The sequence below is a fragment of the Hippopotamus amphibius genome, chromosome 8, assembly GCF_030028045.1.
Source record: "Hippopotamus amphibius kiboko isolate mHipAmp2 chromosome 8, mHipAmp2.hap2, whole genome shotgun sequence".
NCBI classification, from domain to species: domain Eukaryota; kingdom Metazoa; phylum Chordata; class Mammalia; order Artiodactyla; family Hippopotamidae; genus Hippopotamus; species Hippopotamus amphibius.
Window position 1 is genome coordinate 55,663,823 of NC_080193.1, and position 10,691 is coordinate 55,674,513.

The window sequence follows — 10,691 nt, forward strand, 5'->3', positions numbered from 1 at the left end:
TTCAATATCCATTTATGACAAAAACTCATAACAAACTGGGTTTGAGGGAACATAACATAATATATCCACATATAACAAGGCTATAGCTAACATCATTTCATACTCAACAGTGAAAAGCTGAAACCTTTTCCTTTAAGATCAGGAACAAGACAAGGATGCCCGCTCTCATCAGTTTTACTCAACATAATATTGGAAGTCCTACCCAAAATAATTAGACAAGAAAAAGAAACAAAAATCATCCAAATGGGAAAGAAGAAGTAAAACTTTCATTATTTGCAGATGACATATTACATATAAAAAACTCTAAAGGCTCCACCAAAATAACTGTTAGAATTAATAAAATAACTCAGTAAAGTAACAGAACACAAAATCAATATACAAAAATTAGTTGCATTTTAGTACACTAACAAGGGATAATCAGAAAGACAAATTAAGAAAACAATCCCATTTATAATTGCATCAAAAAGGATAAAATACCTAGGAATAAATTAAGGAGGTAAAAGATCTGTATACTGAAATCTTTGAGACATTAATGAAAGAAACTGAAGAAGACACAAGTAAGTGGAAAGGTATTCTGTGCTCATGAATGGGAAAAATTAATATAGTTAAATTGCCCATAGTACCCAAAGCAATCTATGGATTCAATGCAATTCCTATCAAATTCCAATGGCATTTCTCATGGAAAGAGAACAAGAAATCTCAATATTTGTACAGAACCAAAAAAGACCCTAAATAGCCAAAGCAATCTTGTTAAAGAAGAGCAAAGCCAAAGGCATCATGCCTCCTAACTTCAAACTATATTACAAAGTTATAGTAATCACAACAGTATGATATTGGCATAAAAACATATATATAGGTCAATGGGACAGAGTAGAGATCCTAAAAGTAAACCCATGTATATATGGCAAATTAATTTATCACAAAGGAGCCAAGAATATACAATGGGGAAAGAAAGTCTCTTCAATAAGTGGGCTGGGGAAACTAGACAGCCACATACAAAACGATGAAATTGGATCCCTATCTTACACCTTACACAAAAATCAACTCAAAATGGATTAAAGAGTTGATTTTTGTATGTGACCATGAAACTCTGAAACCATGAAACACCTAGAAGAAAATATAAGTGGTAAGCTTCTTGCCATTGGTCTTGCTGATGATTTTTTTTTTGATCTCTCATCAAAGCAAAATAAATAGAAGCAAAAATAAACAAGGGGGAGCACAGCAAACTAAAAAGCTTCTGAACAACAAAGGAAACCATCAACAAAATATAAAGACAATCTACCAAATGGGAGAAAGTATTTGCAAATTATATAACTGATAATGAGCTAATATCCAAAATATATAAAGAACAGATATAACTGAATAACAAAAAACAAAAAAAATCCAATTAAAAATTAGGTAGAATATCTGAATAAATCTTTTTTCCCCCAAACACCACCTACAAATGGCAAGCAGGTATGTGAAAAGATGCTCAACATCGTTAGTCATCTGGGAAATGCAAATCTAAACCATGAGATATCACCTCACACCTGTTAGAATGACTATTTTCAAAAAATAATAATAATAACAAGTGTTTGCAAGGATGTGGAACACTTGTGCACTGCTGATGGGAATGTAAATTGGTGCAGCCACTATGGAGAATAGTATGGAGGTTCCTCAAAAAATTTAAAATAAAACTACCATATTCCAGCAATCCACTACTGGCTATTTATTCAAATAAAATCAAAACTCTAACTTGAAAACATATCTGCACCCTCATGTTCATTGTAGCATTATTTATAATGGCCAAGAAATGGAAACAACCTAGATGTCCATCCAGGAATGAATAAAAAAATTGTGTTATATCATGTAATGGAATACTATTTAGTCATGAAAAAGAATAAAATCTTGCCATTTGCAATAATATGGATGGACCCTGAGGGCATTATGCTAAGTTAAATAAGTCAGACAGAGGACAAACACCAATGATCTCTTACATACGGAATCTTAAAAACAAAATAAAATAAAAACAAGCTCATAGATTCTGAGAATAGTGTGGTGGTTGCCAGAGGTAAGGTTTTGGGAGTGCGTGAAATGGGTGAAGGAGGTTGAACTTTAAAACCTTACAGCTATAAAATAAATAAGACATGGGGATGTAATGTACCACGTGGTGAGTATAGTTAACAATACTTTATAGTACATTTAAAAGTTACTGATAGAGTAAGTCTTAAACGTTCCCATCATAAAAAAATATTGTAACTATGTATGGTGACAGATGTCAAGTAGACTTCTTTTGGTGATTATTTTGCAATATATACAAATATTGAATCATTATGTTGTACATCTGAAACCAACATAATGTCATATATCAATTACACCTCAATAAAAAATATACTGATGTCCACTACAATTCTTTATACCAACAAACAGTTAGAAATGCAATAAAATAATGCCATTTTAAATAGTAAACCCCTGCCAAAATCATTAGGAATAAATTCAATAAAGAATATATCCTTTCTGTAGGATAATAGTTTATTTAGAGGCAATTAAAAAACTCAAATAAATGGGAGTATGTCTTAGATGTTTTCTATTTTTCTCCAGATCTACTCTCAATTCTTCTCCAATTGTGGCAGGCGATCAGAGAGCAAACAGAGTATTTATTCATCCAACCACCTCCCTGCTGGATTGCAACAGATTGATTACATCCATCTAGTAAAGGTCACAGCTTCTATCAAGTGACTGTCTCATAAGACTAGAGATTCTCCCTCCTGGTTCTGGTTCCCATTTACTCTGTCTCCTGTCCTTTGCCCCTTCGGACATAAGAGATACTTCCTCATGACTGTTTGTTTCCCTTAATCCTGCTCACTTATTTTTAAATATTTTTATTAAACTCAAATTAATCAACTGAGTAAGCCATGTCTTTCCTGCTTAAATTATGAGTGATCAAGTAATTTGTACAAGTGACCCTAGGAAATGGGACTCCAGTATTGCATTGCTTGTGTTTAAGAAGAACACAAATTACTTTCTGATTCTAGGACTTGATGACATGTAATGGATTTACAAATACCCAGATTAACACTCGTGGTAAGGTGTTATGGAATGCAAATCAAATACAAGACATTGAGAGATCATCTATGACCCTTCATTGTTATGATGATAAAACTGATTATAAAGATGCAGGAAAGTGCAAACAAGGAAAAGAAAGAAATGAAAGGCCCTGAATGCCAATTTAGAATTTAGGTGAAAAATTACAACACTTATATGCCAGCTGGTGAATCAGGTTAATTATGGCTGAGACATAAGCCCAAGTCTTGATTATAAATATTGTAGATATCTTATATCAAAATAAGACCACTGGTCCGGAAGAAGCAGGACTCTGAAATATGGGAACAGGGCTTTTAAGGAGACACAAATAATCTTGTGAACTTAAAACCATCAGATACCCCTGGGACTCCTTTACCAAACAAATACAACTCCTCTCTTCACTTTTTTTTTTAACGGAGCTAGTTTTCTTTCTGCACAGAAGCACCTGAAAGTTGTTATCACTTAAGATGCCAACCCTCCTCAGGACCATGACCATCACTACTTACTTCCTATAGGTTCGTAGAAGAATTAGATCACAATATGAAGTACAGACCTGGTGAGAAAAATGAAAATATTCACCAAATTTATTTAGGCAGGAATCTGATGAGCATTCATGTGAATAGATTCTAGGCATGTTAGGCCAAAAATGCAAAACAATATAAGACTTTATTAGCCTGAGTTTGCATTGTTACCTAGAATTCATGATTTAATGTGTTACCTTGAGCATCTGGGAGTCATATTCATAGACATCTAGGTTGGCTAATTTAAGCCTGCACTCAGTGATGGATTAACCCTGCTCCAGAAGAAGAGGGCAAAAGCTTAAGGAGATGGAAATGTCTGAATGAAACTGCTTTGAAGCTGCTCACTAGGTTTATCTTCATGGAAGCCTTAGAAATGCATTAAGAAATGTGTTGGCAAATTGGGACAGTGATGTCACTAAGATGAGGACAGAGGTTGTTCCTGACCTCAGCTCCCCTTCTAAGAACAACCAAGAACTATTTATGGACACATTGAAAATTCTAGCATATGGAGGTGTGACTGAAGCACTCCCTGCACTGCAGAGACAGAGGTGGACTGCATTAGAAGGGTAACAGGAGTGGCTACACACTGACCACACTGCCCTTCTGCCAGGATGACACAGCACCAGACCTAGAGGGCTCCCCTGAGCCTACAGTTAGTTCCTCCAGTGGAATAAAGAAAACCCGGCGTGGACATCTGGCTCTCCCAGCTGCATGTTGACTAAACTTATTGTGGTAATCGTTTCACAATATATGTAAGTCAAGTCATTATGCTGTACACCTTAACCTTGTACAGTGTTCTATGTCAATTATCTCAGTAAAACTGAAGAAAAATTTTAAAAGAAATACATTGACAAAAGACCACCAGCTTCTAAAACAAGTTCTGTGGTAGCTGACTCCTGCAGGTCAGAGATAATGGTGGAGGATGCTGCAATGGAATTGAGATCTCCATTTTTAATGAGAATAATAAGATTCTACATGAGAAGGGTCAGGTTACTACACTGAAAAATCAGCAACAAAAATTCAGCACAATTTTTACAAAAATTCACAGGGGCTGGGTGGTAATCATAATATTTGACCCACAGGGATCTGTGGAGATTGTTAGCTGATCACAAGTTCCCTAGAAATAAGATAAACTAAGAAGCTGGATCAAGATGGTGGAGTAGGAGGACATGGAGCTCACCTTCCCCCACAAACTCATCAAAAATACATCTATACGCAGAACCATTCTCACGGGAGACTAGCAGAACTCCTATACAACCAAGTCCACAAGAAAGATTCCACATAACTGGGTAGGATGAAAAAAAGTACCAGTTTGGGACCTATGACCCTGGGAGGGATATGAAAGGAAAAGATGGTCCACAAGGGCAGACAGTTATCCTGGGGAGCCAGCAGGTTGAGCCACAGACTGGGAGTCCCAGTGCTGCAGTCCCCTGCAGAGGAGACAAGCCCCCTTGGTTACTGGGGAAACCACTAGGATAGATAAAAGGGGTGGAGAAGCCCAGAATCCACTTGCAAGGAGTGCATTGGTACTGTCTTGTAAATAGACAGGGTGACTGCCACCTCACTGTGCTCTCCAATCCAAGATGGGCAAACACCCCAGCTCCACTCACTCTATACCAGGGCTTGGTGAGGGATCTCGGGCAGACAGGTCCTGGTAGAAGACTTGATCTAGGGATGCAGAGAAGGCTTAGGGGTCTGGGGTGTGGTCCAGGAGGGGCAGCAGCAGCCAGTACTGGTGCTCCATCACAGAAGCAATCCAGACTTCTGACAGCAGCACAGGTACTTCAATTCCTACAACAACAATGCCCCAAACCCAAACCCCAGCCTAGAGAATGCTCCACCCCACCTACTCCATGCCACAGTCTTGCACTAGATCTGGGATGATCACAAAGGGGGAAGGGACACAACCTTGGGCTGTGTCAGAGCAAAGCAGTGAACACCTGCACAGATAGCACATCGAACCTCAGTGAGTACATGACCCTCAGTTACTTCAGCACCCCCTCCTTTGAGGCAAAACATACACTCTAAGGGAACAGAGCCTGCTCAAGCCTGACCCTCAGGGCAAACACGCCAGTACCTGGGGAGTAGACCCTGATCCTGACAGCCCTGGAGCAGAGAGGAAGTCCTGCCTCAAGCTCTTTTACAGGTTTTAGCACTCCAAACCAGGAACAAGGATGCCCATTCCCAATGCTTCTATTTAACATAATTTTGGGAGTCCTAGCCACAGCAATCAGACAAGAAAAAGAAATAAAAGGTATTGAAAAGGAAGAGCTTAAAACTGTCACTATTTGCAGATGACATAACTCTGTGTATAGACAACCCTAAAGTCTCCCCCTAAAAACTATTAGAATAAATGAATTCAGCAGTACACAAGATGAATATACAGAAATCTGTTGCATTTCTATACAGTAATGATGAATATCAGAAAGAGAAAGTTTAAAAAATCCTGTTTAAAATTGCATCAAAAAGAATAAAAATCCTAGGAGGAATAAACTTAACCAAGGTGGTGAAAGACCTATACTCTCAAAACTATAAAACACTGATGATGGAAAATGAAGATGAGTCAAAGAAATGGAAAGATACCCCATGCTTTTGGTTTGGAAGAATCAATATTATTAATATGACCATACTACCCAAAATAATCTACAGCTTTAACGTAACCCCTATCAAAATACCCAGGACATTTTTCACTGAACTAGAACAAACAATCCTAAAATTTATATGGATCCACAAAGACCCTGGACTGATAAAGTAATTCTGAGAAAAAAGAACAAAACTGGAGGTTTAATCCTCCCAGACTTCAGACTGCTACAAAGCTACAGTAACCAAAACAGTATGATATTAGCTAAAAGCAGACATGTAGATAAATGGAATAGAATAGAGAAGCCAGAAGCAGGCCTATGCACCTAAGATCAATTTATGATAAAGGAAGCAAGAATATACAGTTGAGAAAAGACAGCCACTTCAACAAGTGGTGCTGGGAAAGCTAGACAGCCACATGTAAAACAATGAGTTTAGAACATTTCCTCACACCATATACAATAATAAACTCAAAATGGATTAAAGACCTAAATGAAAGACCTGAAACCATAAAAGTCCTGGAAGAGAATAAAGGAAGAACACTCTTTAACATAAATTATAGTAATATTTTCTTGGATCAATCTCCTAAGGCAAAACAAATAAAAGCAAAAATAAACAAATGAAACGTAATTAAACTTAAAAACTTTTGCACAGCAAAGGAAACCATCATCAAAATGAAATTACATTGGAGAAAATATTTGCAGATGATGCAACCAACATATACAGACAGCTCATACAACTCAGTATCAAAAAAAAAAAAACAACCGGACCAAAAAATGGGCAGAAGATCTGAACAGACATTTCTCCAAAGAAGACATACAGATAACTATAGATGTTCAACAATGCTATTTATTAGAGAAATTCAAATCAAAACCACAATGAAATATCATGTTACACCTACCATAATCAAAAAGTCTACCAATAACAAATGTTGGAGAGGATTTGGAAAAAAGTGGACCCTCTTACACTGTTGGTGGGAATGTAAATTGGTGCAGCCACTGTAGAAAAGAGGATGGAGTTCTCTCAAAAAAACTAAAAATAGAACTACCATATGATCCAAAAATTCCACACCTGGGTATATATCCTGGAAAAATGAAAACACTAACTCAGAAAAATACATGCACCTCAGACTTCCCACATGGTGCAGTGGTTAAGAATCCGCCTGCTGGACTTCCTAGGTGGCGCAGTGGTTAAGAATCCACCTGCCAATGCAGGGGACATGGGTTCAAGCCCTGCTCTGGGAATATTCCACATGCCACGGAGCAACTAAGCCCATGTGTCACAACTATTGAGCCTGTGCTCTAGAGCCCATGAGCCACAACTATTGAGCCCATGTGCCGCAACTATTGAAGCCCATGTGCCTAGAGCCTGTGCTCCACAACAAGAGAAGCCACTACAATGAGGAGCCCACGCACCACAGTGAAGAGCAGCCCCCGCTCTCAGCAACTAGAGAAAGCCCGTGTGCAGCAACGAAGACCCAACATAGCCAATAAATAAATAAATTTATAAAGAAAAGAATCTGCCTGCCAATGCAGGGGACATGGGTTCAATCCCTAGCCCAGGAAGATTCCACATGCCATGGATCAACTAAGCCCGTGTGCCACAACTAGTGAGCCTGTGCTCTAGAGCCTGTGACCCACAACTACTGAGCCCATGTGCCACAACTACTGAAGCCTGCGTGCCTAGAGCCCATGCTCCACAACAAGAGAAGCCACTGCACTGAGAAGCCCACACACACCAATGAAGAGTAGCCCCTGCTCTCTTCAACTAGAGAAAGCCCCCGCAAAGCAATGAAAACCCAATGCAGCCAAAAATATCAATCAATCAATCAATTTATTAAAAAAAAAAGATACAAGCACCTCAATGTTCATAGCAGCACTGTTTATAATAGTCAAGACAGGGAACCCAGTGCCCATCAACAGGTAATTGGCTTCAGAAGATATGGAGATGTATATATATATATATATATATATATTATATGTCTTTTTATGGCTAATATTGCAATATTAACCATGAAAAGAATGCAATATTGCCAATTGCAGCAATGTGTATGGATCTGGAGAACATTATGCTCACTGAAATGTCAGATAGAAAAAGACAAATACTATATGATATCATGTAGAATCTAGAAACCAATACAAATGAATGTATATACAAAACAAACAGACTCATAGACATAGAAAACAAACCTGTGGTTACCAAAGGGGAGAGGGAGGAGGTGAGGGACAAACTAGGGCTATGAGATTAACAGATACAAGCTACTACACATAAAATAGATGAGTAACAAGGATTTACTACATAGCACAGGGAATTATACCCAATATCTTGTAATAACCTATGATGGAATATAATCTTCAAAAACACTGAATCACTATGCTGTACACTTGAAACTAACACACGTTGTAAATCAACTATATAAAAACAACTTCAGTAAAAAGTTAGACGGAAAGTTTATTAAGACACTGCTCTACATATATAGGGAGAAAAATTCTATGACTGGTGGCACAGGTTTGTTTAACTACAGTGGAGAACTGTGGCCTCTTACACAATACCCAGACTTAAACTAATTCAAGGAACCTAGAGTCCCTTGATAGAAAAGGAGACTTTACAATGTAACCAGAGCAGTATACTAGAAATCATAGCCCAAGCTTTCAATGTGTGCATTACCTGGAAGCCTCCAGATTTTGAGGCGGGCTTTGAAGCAAAAAGTATCTGCAGCAAGTCTGGGGCGCAGTGCATGCTGCCCTGTCACTTCAGACTTGTGGCTTGTAGACATACTGTTCTGGAAATATCTGTGCTAGAGAGATGTTAAATAAAACATCTAGCAAACTCCCATTGAAGAACCACAGTGCAGACCCTGAGGACTTTGGAGTAGGGTTACATCTTGTTGGCCTTATTCACCTGACAACTAAACTCCATTTGAAAAGCAGCCCCTGTTTTGCTGACTGGGCACTAGGAGAAACTGAATACATGACTACAGGGTGCCAAGTATCTATGCAATCTAAATCACTTATTATGTACTTGGTATTATATAATTTACCAGTCATAAAATTGGAACATTTTTAGCAATCATTGCACTGTAAAGTGGAAATTGCATGCCACTCCAACACTAGCAAGTCCAGAGTGCATGGGTAAAATGTACAAAGTGGTTCAGATTTCAGTACGTACTCCTGCTTCACTGTCTCGTCGTCATCCGACTTACAGACTCATGGAAAATACTGTAAGATCCATTAATGGAAAAAGAAAAAGGAAAGATCTGTATTATTACTTGTATCTACACAGTGTTCTGTCCTAGGTGGAAATGGAGAAAAGAGAAAGCCGGCGGTGATGGGGTATCTTCCCAGTGGGTTGGTTTCCCACTTTACATAAGATGGAGATGGCTCATGGTAAAGACAGACAATTCATAGGTGACAATATATCCTGGCTGATAAATTAGGGACTTGAAAAAAGTTGACAATGAAGTCTGAGAGTGAAGTTGATGAATATCTTGGCACAGAGTATAAAGATATTCTACATAAATACCCACCAGAGGTTATCCACAGCATCAGACACTCTGAATAATTAGATGCACAAGATTCATTCTCTGAGGTCAGCCTCCCTCTCCAGGCACTCTGATGTTTGCTCAGTGAGCTCATGCGCAATAAGCCCTTGATACAGGTCTGGAGGCTATACAGAGCTCAATAGCCTGTACTCTCTCTCACCAAAACTTATTATTCTTGTGTGCAAAACCTGCTAATAACAGAGACCAATACTGAGTTCCAAATGGCACCATTTCCAAGGAAAGAAGCTAGCCACTAGATGGCTGATTGCTTCTAACAGACCTTTCATCAGAAGGAGAACAAAGAGTTGCTCTTACAGAGATTAAAATACATCTTGGGGTCAGATTTCTTTCCCTTTCCTCTTTCAGCATCTCCATTAACGGACTTACAGAATGTTATTATTATTTGTCAGATGTTCCACAACATATCACCTTGAGCTAGGGAACTCACTTTATGACACATGATATGTGACAATAGGCTCACTAAATTCAGCACTCTTACCACATGCTTCCATAAACCATAAGAAGCTGGTTCAGATGGTGGAATTGCTTATGGGTGGTAACAATTAGGAGATTCATGGTACAGTAAGTCCCGTTAAGTTGTCTTACGCCAGCAATGGTCTCCCCCATGAACAGGATGTAAAAATCAAACTGTTGGGATGTGTGTCAGTTCATTTGGGCTGCTGTAACATAATATCATAGACTTCATGGCTCATAAACAAGAGAAATTTATTTCCTACAATTCTAGCAAGTGTAAGAACTTACAGTTCTAGGAAGTTCAATATATAGGCACTAACAGAGTCAATGTATGGTGAGAGCCTACTTCCTAGACCTCAGTCTTTCTGCTTTAACATCAACATGATGAGAATAGGGAGCTCTCTGGGGTGCTTCTTATAAGGGCACTAATCCCATTCCTGAAGGCTCCACTCCATGACTTAATCACCTCCTAAAGGCCATCACATTGAGGATTAGACTTCGACATATGAATT